This window comes from Erpetoichthys calabaricus, chromosome 4 (genome assembly GCF_900747795.2).
Source record: "Erpetoichthys calabaricus chromosome 4, fErpCal1.3, whole genome shotgun sequence".
Taxonomy (NCBI): Eukaryota; Metazoa; Chordata; class Cladistia; order Polypteriformes; family Polypteridae; genus Erpetoichthys; species Erpetoichthys calabaricus.
Window position 1 is genome coordinate 134,893,138 of NC_041397.2, and position 12,002 is coordinate 134,905,139.

The 12,002-nt window shown below is 40.2% G+C and overlaps 1 protein-coding gene across 5 annotated transcripts in view; it reads left to right on the plus strand.

Moving 5' to 3' along the window:
* The window catches only part of LOC114650282 (BEN domain-containing protein 2-like), a 106,911-nt gene that overhangs the window by 74,907 nt on the left and 20,002 nt on the right, over nucleotides 1-12,002 (plus strand). The window lies entirely within an intron of this gene.

A 12,002-nucleotide genomic window follows, 5' to 3' on the forward strand; every position in this document is an offset into this window, starting at 1 on the left:
TTTATTTTTTGGATTAGAAGCCTTTATTGTCATTATACCAAAAAGTACTACATATAAAACTGCTAAATAAAAAGAATATATAAAAAAAAACTAATTAATAGGTAATAATGCGGAATATCTAAGCAACAAATATGGAATTACTAAACAAGAACTATTACTGATCATGCAGGTATTGCACGATAAATTGCCCATGATATGAATATTACACAAAGAATACCAATAATGTAGAATACTGCATATGGGAAATATTGCACATGGAACAAATAAAGTAATAATGCACAAGATTGTGATTATTACACAGAGGATTGTTGCATTTCCAAAATAAAAGGAGGGCCGAAGGGGGGTTAGGGTGGGGGGAAGGAGAGAAAAGAGAGGGGGACAGAGATGGAGGCAGAGAGAGATGTACAGTGCATATTGGTATTCAATGTAGCTATGGCTATGGGGAAGAAACTGTCCCGGAGTATGTCCTTCGTTTGATGGAGCTGTAGTGCCTACCAAAGCGCAACAGATCAGACATGTAAAAGCCAGGATGCGAGGGGTTCTTCAGAATGTTTTTTGCCTGCCAAGGCAGTGGGAAGTATAGTACACAAGTCTTGAAGGGAGGGCAGAGAGCAGCCAACAATCTTCTGAGCTACATTGATGACATGCTGAAGCTCCTTCCAGTGTCCTGCAATGCAACTTCTGTACCACACTGCAATACAGTATGTCGGCACACTTTCTATAGAGTAAAAGTTCACCAGCGGCTTTTGATCCAGATTATTCTTTTTATTCCTTTTTATTATTATTTTTATTACACAATTTTATTCAACTTACCCTTTCTGTTTGTCGGAGTCAAATTTTGCAATCAATTTTTTTCCCACCTTTATGGGTTTCCTTCAAACTTTGCGTGCATGTTGATCTCCAGTGACAATGCAATATTTAATCAGTTTTGACCCGGGATCTGTACGTTAATTACATCAAGTTTAAATTTCTCATTTTCTGATACTTTTGGCAAATACATACACACACATATATATATATATATATATATATATATATATATTTATTAGTGATTTTAGCCAACACACATATAATATGAATTAGCAGTGTTGGTCAGGTGGTTACAAATTAATTAAAAAAAAATAATAATAATTTTGCTGAATTGATATTGAAGTTTTGTCAAATTACTTCAATATGACAGTTAAGCAGCACTAGTCTAGTGGTTAGCGTGTTGGATGTTCAGTCTAATGGCTGAAGGTTTGAGACCAATGTACACAAATTTTTTTTCATTTTACCAGTTTTTCATTGTTTATATAGAAATTTGACAAAATACTCTTTTCAGTGATTTGGTGATATTGGCTGAGTGGATAAAGTGTTTTAAGTGATTTTCTAAGAAAGACTGAAGGTTCGATTCCCCAATAGACAAAAGCACATTTCCAGTACTTCACACTTGTAAGGTTTCACCGTGGTTAGGATTTTCTGAAATGAAACATGAATGAATGTTACCTTTCACTTTAAGATTGTAGGTTCAATACCACTCTGTCACTAATGTCATTTCTGTCAAATTACCTTCCCACCCATGTCAAGGTTTTTGTAACGTGACAAAGACTGTGGCGTTAGGGTGTTTATAAAAAAATATATATTTAAAAAAGGTTAAGTGACACAATTTTGTTGGTCATATGTGACTAAAAATAAAATATTGAGGTGCCCATAAAATTTATTTAATTAAATTAAAATTCATAGATTCCTTTAATGATTCCAAAACAATAACTCTTGCAATTTGAAAATTTCTCCAACTATAACCATTATCCTACATACTTTAAAAAAATGATTAAAAAAAGTTGATTAATGACCGCTTTGGTGTTTGCAATCCAGGACAAGTCAAAAGAGATAGATAGATAGATAGATCTTTATTGTCATTGTCACTTTTACAAAGGAACAACGAAATTGAAGGTGCAATCGACTCAGTGTGAGGAATAAGAGTTAAAAAGACAAGAAGAGAGAAAATAATAACAAACTGAATAGTAATAAATATACAAATTGCACTTGTTGACTTAAGGGATGAAGGTACCCAAGAATATGAAGGCAGGGACCCTCTTCACACCGTTGATGTAGAGAAGGAACTAGGTCTGCACTATTTTTCTTGAAGTCAAAGATGATTTCCTTTGTTTTCTTGGTGTTCAGTTATTCAAGTTATTTGCTGAGTTCCAAGCTGACAATTTCAAGATCTGCTCTCTGTAAGCAGACTTGTTCCACTTTGAGATCAGTCCAACCGCGGTAGTGTCATCGGCTGGAGTGCAGTCATAAGCGATATGATCTCCAGTGATAATGCAATATTTAATCAGTTTTGACCCGGGATCTGTACATTAATTACATCAAGTAGAGGGAAGTGGGAGTGTAGAGGGAAAACAGCAATGGACTCAGCATGCAGCCTTGTGGAGAACCAGTGCTGAGTGAGTAAATTGATAAAAAGTGGGGGCCGAGTTTCACTGTCTGAGGGCGATTGACAAGAAAGTACTTTATTCAGGCACAGAAGAGTTGGGGAAAACCCAAGTTAGACAGTTTCCGGACTAGAATGTCCGGCATAATTGTATTAAAAGCTAAATTATAGTCAGTAAAAAGCATCCTCACATACTGTAGCTCCCTCAGGGTTTGAAATGGATCAGTGTAGTGTAGAGAGCTATGGCTATGGTATTCTCAGTGGACTGCTTTGCTGTGTAAGCAAACTGGTGTATGTCAAATGTGGAAGGGAGACAGGCTTTGATGTATTGTGCAATCAACCTCTTGAAGCACTTCATGACATGAGATTTAAGTGCTATTGGGCAATAGTCATCGAGACTGTCAATGGTTAATTTCTTGGGAATAGGAATGATGGTGGCTGACTTCAGACAGGATGGAATGAAGGCTTGTCTCGGAGTGATTGAAATGTGTGAGAGCTGGTCAGCACATGCTTTGCCCTCTTTCTCTTCCACTGTACTTCCAGTCCCATCACTCTTTTGCTCACATATTCATTGTCTCTCCTCATCACATGTCCAGACCACTTCATCTTACTATCTTGTAATTTCTTGGCTATCTCTCACACTTTTGTTGTACCTGTGGTTGTCTCGCCTCTTATTCTGTCCTTTTTTAATAATAATAATAATAATACATTTTATTTATATAGCGCCTTTCCCATGATCATCATTTTTGGTAACTGCACACCATTTGCCACATCTAACTTGTTCTCCTGTGCTCCCTTTACTGCCCATGTCTCTGCTTCTTACATCATTACTAATCTTACCCACTGTCTTAATAACCTTAACTTTAACCTTGGCCTTAATTCTTCGACCACACAATGCTCCTGATGCCTTCTTCCAGTTGTTTAATCCACATTACCCTTTATGAGTTATCTCTGCATGTAAATTTTCCATCTTGGGCTACCACTGATCCTAGATATTTAAATTTATCATCTCTTTTCAATAGCTCTCCCTGCTAAGTTTTGAATTCTGATCATCATTAAACCTCATATATTATGTTTTCTTCATTTTTCATCTTCAATCCTCTGTATTCCAAAGTCATTCTCCATTCTTCCAACTTCCTCTCCACTTCCGCTTTACTGGTGCTACACAACAGTGTCCTCAGCAAAAAGCCTGTTCCAGGCGGATTGGTCTTTTTATCCCATGACTCAACACATCCATAATTAGATCAAAGAGGTAAGGACTTAAAAAAAGATCCCTGGTTCAAACCTACTTTAACTGGGATCTTGTCAGTTAACCGAACACTGCTTTTAACCAATGTCCTAACTTCTTCCTACATTCCCTGGACAATTCTCACACATATCTGTGGTACTTCTTTCTCTCTCATGTACTTTCAGGCGTCTTGACATGGCACTCTATCCTAATACTTCTCCAAATCAATAAACACTTTATGCAAACCTTTCTGTTTTTCTCTATGCTTCTCTATGAGCTGTCTCAGTGCAAGGACTACATCAGTTGTTCCTGCTTTTTCCCTATGGTGGTCTCTTCGCTAAGCCTTCTCTTTGTAACCCTTTCTTATATTTTCATTGTGTGTGATATCAGCTTTATCCCTTTGTAGTTTCTGCAATCCTGAAAATCACCCTTCTCCTTATAAAGAGGTAAAATAACACTATTCCTCTACCCCTCTGGTGTTCTCTCCTGATCAGTGATTGTCTGCATTAGATTCCACAATACATCTACTCTTTCTTCTCCTAAACCCTTCCACACTTCTTATGGTACTTTATCCAGTCCTGTTGACTTTCCATTTTTCATTCTTTTCAGTGCCTCCTTTATTTCCTTCCTCCTTATTCTCAGTTCTAGCTATTCATCTGGGACTCCATCCCCAAATTAGTACCTTTGGATATTCTTCACTGAACAGCTTTTCAAAGTACCACTTCCATCTATTCTTGATCCCATCATGCTCATTTAAGACCACACTTTGCTCGTTTTGTACCTGCTTTATCTGACTAAAATCCTTCCAAACCTTGGTCATAGCTTTGACTATTGTGAAAATCAGTTTCTCTTCCTCTTTTGTCTCCAGTCTTTCATACGCCTCCACCAATGTTTGTGCCTTGGCTCTTGCCATTGCCCTCTCTGATTCTTTGCTTGTGCCTATACATTTCTCCATCTTCTTCCTTCAACGATTGGTACCATGTCATCTTTGCCTTTATCACATCCTGCACCTCTCTGTTTCACCGCCATATCTGTTTGTCTCCATTTGGGCTCCTTCCAGTTGCCCTACCCAATCCCTCTTCACCTACTCTTAATAAAACTTTGCTATTCTTCTCCCACCATTCCTCCACACTGTCAAATGATTGCCCTTTATTTAAAACCTTTGCCCTAAACCTGTTCTCAAAGCCTTTCTCTTTTAATTGCCACCACTTTATGCTTAGTGTTACTTGCTATGGTTTTATTCACTTACTGATTCTGATCTCCTAGTCCATCTCCTTCACTTTATACTGCACTCTCACACTTTCCCCATTTATCACCTTACAATTCTTTATTTCTTTCAAATGAGATCTTCTACTCATTACAGAATCTATTTGGCTTTCACTTCCTCCGCTACTGTAAGTCACAAGCTGATTTACTTTCTTTTCAAAAATGTGTAAACCTATTACCAAATCTAATGCTATGGCATAATCTAACCCCTTCCCTATTTCTCTCCCTCCTCCCCACCATGCACCCTCTCTATCATCTCTCTACTCTCTCCCAAATTAACATTTAGGTCACTAACAACAATAACCTTCTCTCCCTCTTGTACCTCTCTAGGCTGTTCATCCATTTGTGCACAGAGAATGTCCTTCTGTTCTTCCTCACAGCCCACTTGAGGAGCACCAAGGCCCAACTTGACACTCATCACCTTGTCATTCCTCCTACTTACACTAATCAGACCATCTTTTAGTTCTTTGTATACTACTATATCTACTTTCTGCCTTGGTCATTTGCTCCACTGTACAACAACTTAAAACCTCCTCTCAATTCTCTTGCTTTATTCCCCTTCCATCTAGTTTTCTGCACACACAACACTCCACTCCCACTTCCCGCCTTTCCATGAACTCTGCCAACTCTCTTCCTTTCCCAGTCAATGTCCCAACACTCAAGTCTCCCCATTCTTACCTTTAACTTACTCTTTTCTTTCCCCTCACCTGTCTTCTTCTTGTGCTTCATCTGGGCTGACTTCTTTAGCCAGACCTGCTGTTGGCCCTGTACCCCATCGTTCACTTCCCACAGTGGCACAATGGGGTATGCCCTAGCATTTTCTGAAGCTGATTGGATTGATAAGTGTCAGTCATAATGATCTATTCCCTACTGGCAGGTGCCCCTTCTAATCTTATATCACAGCTCCAGCTTATTCAAAACTCAGCTGCAAGAGTCCTTACTCGAACCAGCAGCAGCGAGCACATCACACCCATCCTGCTCCGTCTTCACTGGCTCCCTGTGTCCTACAGAATCGAATATAAAATCCTACTAATAACCTACAAAGCTTTAAATAACCTTGCACCAAACTACATCAGTGACCTCCTTCATCACTATGTGCCTGCCCGCCCACTAAGGTCCTCTGATTCTGGTAATCTTGTTGTGCCCCTCACTAATCTACATTCCATGGGTGACAGGGCCTTCAGCTGTATAGCGCCCAGACTCTGGAATGACCTACCAAAATTAATCAGGTCAGCTGACTCCATGAATTCCTTTAAAAAACAACTCAAAACTCATCTGTTCAGGAAGGCTTTTAGATCTACTTGACTTTATTACCTTTCTCTCAGTTTATTTCTCTGTCAAGATGCCAATGTAACCTGTATGTGTGTGCTAGACCATCAATTATGTTGTCTGTTTTTTTCAGAATTTACTGTCTTAATCTTCTTTATTTATTTATCTGGTTTGTACAATGCTATCCATATTACTAACCAAGAATGCTAAACCGGATGATGGACGCAGGCACATCCGGCAATGGGCCGTAGCTGCAAAAAGACGTACTGCGCAGGCGCAAAAAGAGTCCGCGAGAGTCAGCTGAGGAGCCGAGAAAGGCGGACAAAAGAGGGCGAGAGAGGCGGATGAGGGGCCGCGAGAGGCGGACAAGACCACAGAAAAAAGGAGTGAGCACAGGAAAAATGGAGAAATGAGGAAACGCAGGCAAAGCACGAAACACATTGCACACGAAACTAGACCCAAAAAAAAAAAAAAAGAGGCTCGCGCACAACAGCAAAGCACCCCCCCCCCCACCCACCCCCCCCTACAGGCACCGGACGGGACACACACCAAGAGGGGGATTCAACAAGCCCATGGAACACAAAAAAAAGAACACAAAACCACCCCACAGACCCTACAAGCAAGGGACGGGACACACACAAACAGGGGGATTCAACAAGACACAGGAACACAAAAAGAAAGAAGACGCTCGCGCAACAACAATCCTCAACCCCCCCCCCCCCCACACACACACACACACACACACATCCATAAGAAGTGACACCCAAAGCCACATATTCTAAAGTGAACATCAACACCTTCACACTAGACAGCATAGGTGTCAGCATTGGTGTACAGTGATCCCTCGCTATATCGCGCTTCGCCTTTCGCAGCTTCACTCCATCGCGGATTTTATATGTAAGCATATTTAAATATATATCGCGGATTTTTCGCTGCTTCGCGGGTTTCTGCGGACAATAGGTCTTTTAATTTCTGGTACATGCTTCCTCAGTTGGTTTGCCCAGTTGATTTCATACAAGGGACGCTATTGGCAGATGGCTGAGAAGCTATCCAGCTTACTTTCTCTCTCTCTCTCTCTCTCTCTCTCTCTCTTGCGCTGACGTAGGGGGGTGTGAGCAGGGGGGCTGTGTGCAGCTGCTTCCTGACGGACATGCTGCACGGAGCTTCGCATACTTAAAAGCTCAAAGGGCACGTATTGATTTTTTTTATCTGTCTCTCGCTATCTCTATCTCTCTCTCTGTCTTCCTGCTCCTGACAGAGGGGGTGTGAGCTGCCGCCTTCAACAGCTTTGTACCGGCGGTGCTTCGCATACTTAAAAGCCAAAAAGCCGTATTGATTTTTTTTTTTGACTGCTTGCTTTGCACTCCTTTGAAAAGGAAGATATGTTTGCATTCTTTTAATTGTGAGACAGAACTGTCATCTCTGTCTTGTCATGGAGCACAGTTTAAACTTTTGAAAAAGAGACAAATGTTTGTTTGCAGTGTTTGAATAACGTTCCTGTCTCTCTACAACCTCCTGTGTTTCTGCGCAAATCTGTGACCCAAGCATGACAATATAAAAATAACCATATAAACATATGGTTTCTACTTCGCGGATTTTCCTATTTCGCGGGTGGCTCTGGAACGCAACCCCCGCGATGGAGGAGGGATTACTGTATCTCCTTACAATAAAGCACTATTAACCGTTCAACTGCAGAAAAGGAAACATATTAACAGTGACTGCGATCCTCCTTATTACTTATCCATATTTCGCATGCTGAGAAAGAAACAAGTCATGAATACACGGTCACGGGTACAAAACGAAAAGGAAAGGATAACAGGAACAAACACACGAACACGAAAGAAACAACAAAATAGACGGCTATGCAGCATAGGTGGATCTCATTACAATGAGGCACTATTAACCGTTCAACCGCAGAAAAGGCTCCATATTAACAGTGAGTGCAATACTCCTTATTACTTATCCATATTTCTAAAAGAAAAAATGACTCGACTCCAAAAACGCAAAGCTCAACTAAAGCTTCTAACTAACGATGTACCTAAAAGTAAAACCTTTATGAACTGCATTAGATCCTACAATACTTCATTTAATATGCACAAATCTACATCCTAGATCCACATGACGCAAACTATCAATCAAAGTGCTGCATCGCAACAGGCACGGATTCAAAACGAAACACCTCCCGTCTCAGACATACGTTAACGGCAAGGAAGGCTACAACGGGCTTCTCACACAGCACAGGCAAATCGATTACAGCTCCAAAACAACACGTCCCAAATACTACACATGCAACAACGCGCCTCTCAAACGGCACAAGCAAAACATACACCAGGAAAATTCATTCGGATTAATGAATGTCATTTGCAATCATTGTCATTCAGTTCACTTCCCTGAAGAAACAACTGGCAATACAAGTTATACATTTACACGTTGTTGTCAAAAGGGTCAAATTAGACTGCCATCTTTACATTCATATACTGAATATCTACAGAAGCTTATAACTGACGATGTACCTGAAAGTGAAATCTTTATCAACTACATTAGATCCTACAAATCGGAATCCACTATGAACATTAACAGTGGCACTGCACGTGACATCCGTCTTGAAAAAATGTTTATTGATGAATGTTCAATGGCATGAACAAACGTTTATGAATAATAATATTCGATTTGGAGGAAAGGTACTTTTATGAGGAGGAGATTTTAGACAGTGATTAGCTATTCTTCCAGATACCATGCACTCAGCTATTGTTCAGTGCACCTTAAAATACGCAGACAATTGGCATTGCTTTCAAAAGATAGTTAGTAAAAAAGATACGATGTCCAGAACCAGATCATAACAATTGCTTATTACAACTGAGAGATGGTACACTCACGAATACAGATGGACTTCAGCCACATATTATTACAATTCCTCAAGCCTTTATCTGCGACGACTTAGTTACAGAGAGATTTGGAACAGCAATCTCATTAGACCAAATGCCCCTTTTAACACAACGCACTATATTATGTCCAAAAAATATTAATGTGGAAAACATAAATACCCAAGTCATTCCATTACTTCCTGGAGAGACACAACTCTTTCTAAGCTCTGACAAACTTGACTCTGATCACAACAATAACCATCTTAAATGACCTTACAAGTTCTGAGCTGGAATTACATTTTACACTTAAACGGCGTGTACGGCTCCGGCAATGGGCCGTAGCTGCAAAAAGACGTACTGCGCAGGCGCAAAAAGAGTCCGCGAGAGTCGGCTGAGGAGCCGAGAAAGGCGGACAAAAGAGGGCGAGAGAGGCGGACAAGACCACAGAAAAAAGGAGTGAGCACAGGAAAAATGGAGAAATGAGGAAACGCAGGCAAAGCACGAAACACATTGCACACGAAACTAGACCCAAAAAAAAAAAAAAAAAAGAGGCTCGCGCACAACAGCAAAGCACCCCCCCCCCCTACAGGCACCGGACGGGACACACACCAAGAGGGGGATTCAACAAGCCCATGGAACACAAAAAAAAGAACACAAAACCACCCCACAGACCCTACAAGCAAGGGACGGGACACACACAAACAGGGGGATTCAACAAGACACAGGAACACAAAAAGAAAGAAGACGCTCGCGCAACAACAATCCTCAACCCCCCCCACACACACACACACACACACACACACACATCCATAAGAAGTGACACCCAAAGCCACATATTCTAAAGTGAACATCAACACCTTCACACTAGACAGCATAGGTGTATCTCCTTACAATAAGGCACTATTAACCGTTCAACCGCAGAAAAAGGCTCCATATTAACAGTGAGTGCAATACTCCTTATTACTTATCCATATTTCTAAAAGAAAAAATGACTCGACTCCAAAAACGCAAAGCTCAACTAAAGCTTCTAACTAACGCTGTACCTAAAAGTAAAACCTTTATGAACTGCATTAGATCCTACAATACTTCATTTAATATGCACAAATCTACATCCTAGATCAGGTGTCGGCAACCCGCGGCTCTGGAGCCGCATGCGGCTCTTCAGCCTCCTTGTAATGGCTCCTTTTGGCCTTGACAAAAAAAAAAAAAACATGAAAATGAATAACGGCAATTTCTTAATTTAATTTGTATATAATATATGTAATATATATAATGTTTATTTACTACTACTACTGTTATACACTTTAACATCTAATTTTTATTTTTATTTATAATTTGTCAACTAAAATATGCGTCACATCTACGTCTATAGCCCTCGCCTTTACCTGCAGGTGGCTTCTGGAGTGTGCGACCCCTGCACTAACCATGAATAAATCCCAAAAATGAAAAATCCCAGAAGAGAACAGAGTTTAATTCTGCGTGGACAGAAGCATTTGCCTTCAGCGCCAACGACGCTGGCTTACCGGTGTGCTTAATATGTGGCGATAAGTTATCGAACAACAAAAAATGTAACGTTGAAAGACATTTTCGAAACAAGCACTCAGCATTCACTGAAAAATACCCAAGTGAAGATGAGCGAAAGAGAGCAATTTCGGAACTGCAACGGAAAGCTGAACAGAGCAAACATACTTTCAAAAAGTGGATCACTTCTCCACAATCAACTACAGCTGCTAGTTTTGTGGCAGCTCAAGAGATCGTAAGGAGGGGTAAGCCGTTCACAGACGGAGAATACATGAAAGAATCGTTCATAAAAATATCAGAGCATCTATTCTCTGACTTTAAATGTTTTGGTGTTTGAGCGCATGATGACAGTGTTTGTCAGAGATGTACAGAAAGGTTCACTCTCTCACTTCCCCTCCCTGAGAGAGTTCAAAGCAGTGAACATTCACATAAATTGTGATTATTTCCACCGTACAATTATTGCAATGCAAGCTGCATTTAGAGAAAGATTCAGTGAGTTCAGAAAGAAAAAAAACACTCTCTCCTTCCCTGGACATCGACCCATCCCTGCTGAACACATCCGCATTCACAGGAGTAAGTAAGCCCGATCTAGAAATTGAACTGGCCGCATAGCGGATAAAGATTTATGGGTGTCCAAGTTCAAATGCCTGACAGCGGATCTTGAAGAAGTCGCCCGTCAGAAGGCTACTCTCGCTAAAGAGCACAAATGGACTGATATTGAAAACCTCCCCAAACCCGACAAACTTGTTTTCAATACATGGAGTGCCATTCCCGAAACATATATGAACATGAAAAAATATGCATTTGGAGTCCTGTCCATCTTTGGCTCAACATACTTATGTGAGCAAGTTTTCTCAAGAATGAACTTCATAAAGTCCAAATATCTCTCCCACCTCACACATGAGCCTGCAGTCCTGTGTGAAGGTCAAAGTCACATCGTATAGCCCCGACATAGAACAACAACATTTATTTATATAGCACATTTTCATACAAAAAGTAGCTCAAAGTGCTAGAGATGATCTGCAGCGAACTTCAGAAACAGAAGTCACATTAAACAGGTGAGAACAATAGCATTTAATAGGCTAATATTTAAAAAAAAAAAAAAAAACACATTTATTTCAGACCCGGAGCTGATGTTGGTTTTTATGTATGTTCAGGTGCTTCAGTTGATTGCTGGCTGAGAGGGAAACCTGAAGAGGATGAGCACACTGAAATGGAATTTTATGTTTACTTTTTTAAAGCTGCTAAGCTACAGCTAAATGTTTTATTTATATTAAAGTGGGCTAGTTTTTATTTTAATTTTATACAGGTATAGGAAGGACTCAAATAGGCCTGCAGAGTTCAGTTACATTTATTTCAAAGTAGGCCTACACATGCACACTGCACTTCTGTTTGTTGTATTCCGTGGTTGTAACATGTAAAATCTAAAAAAAGA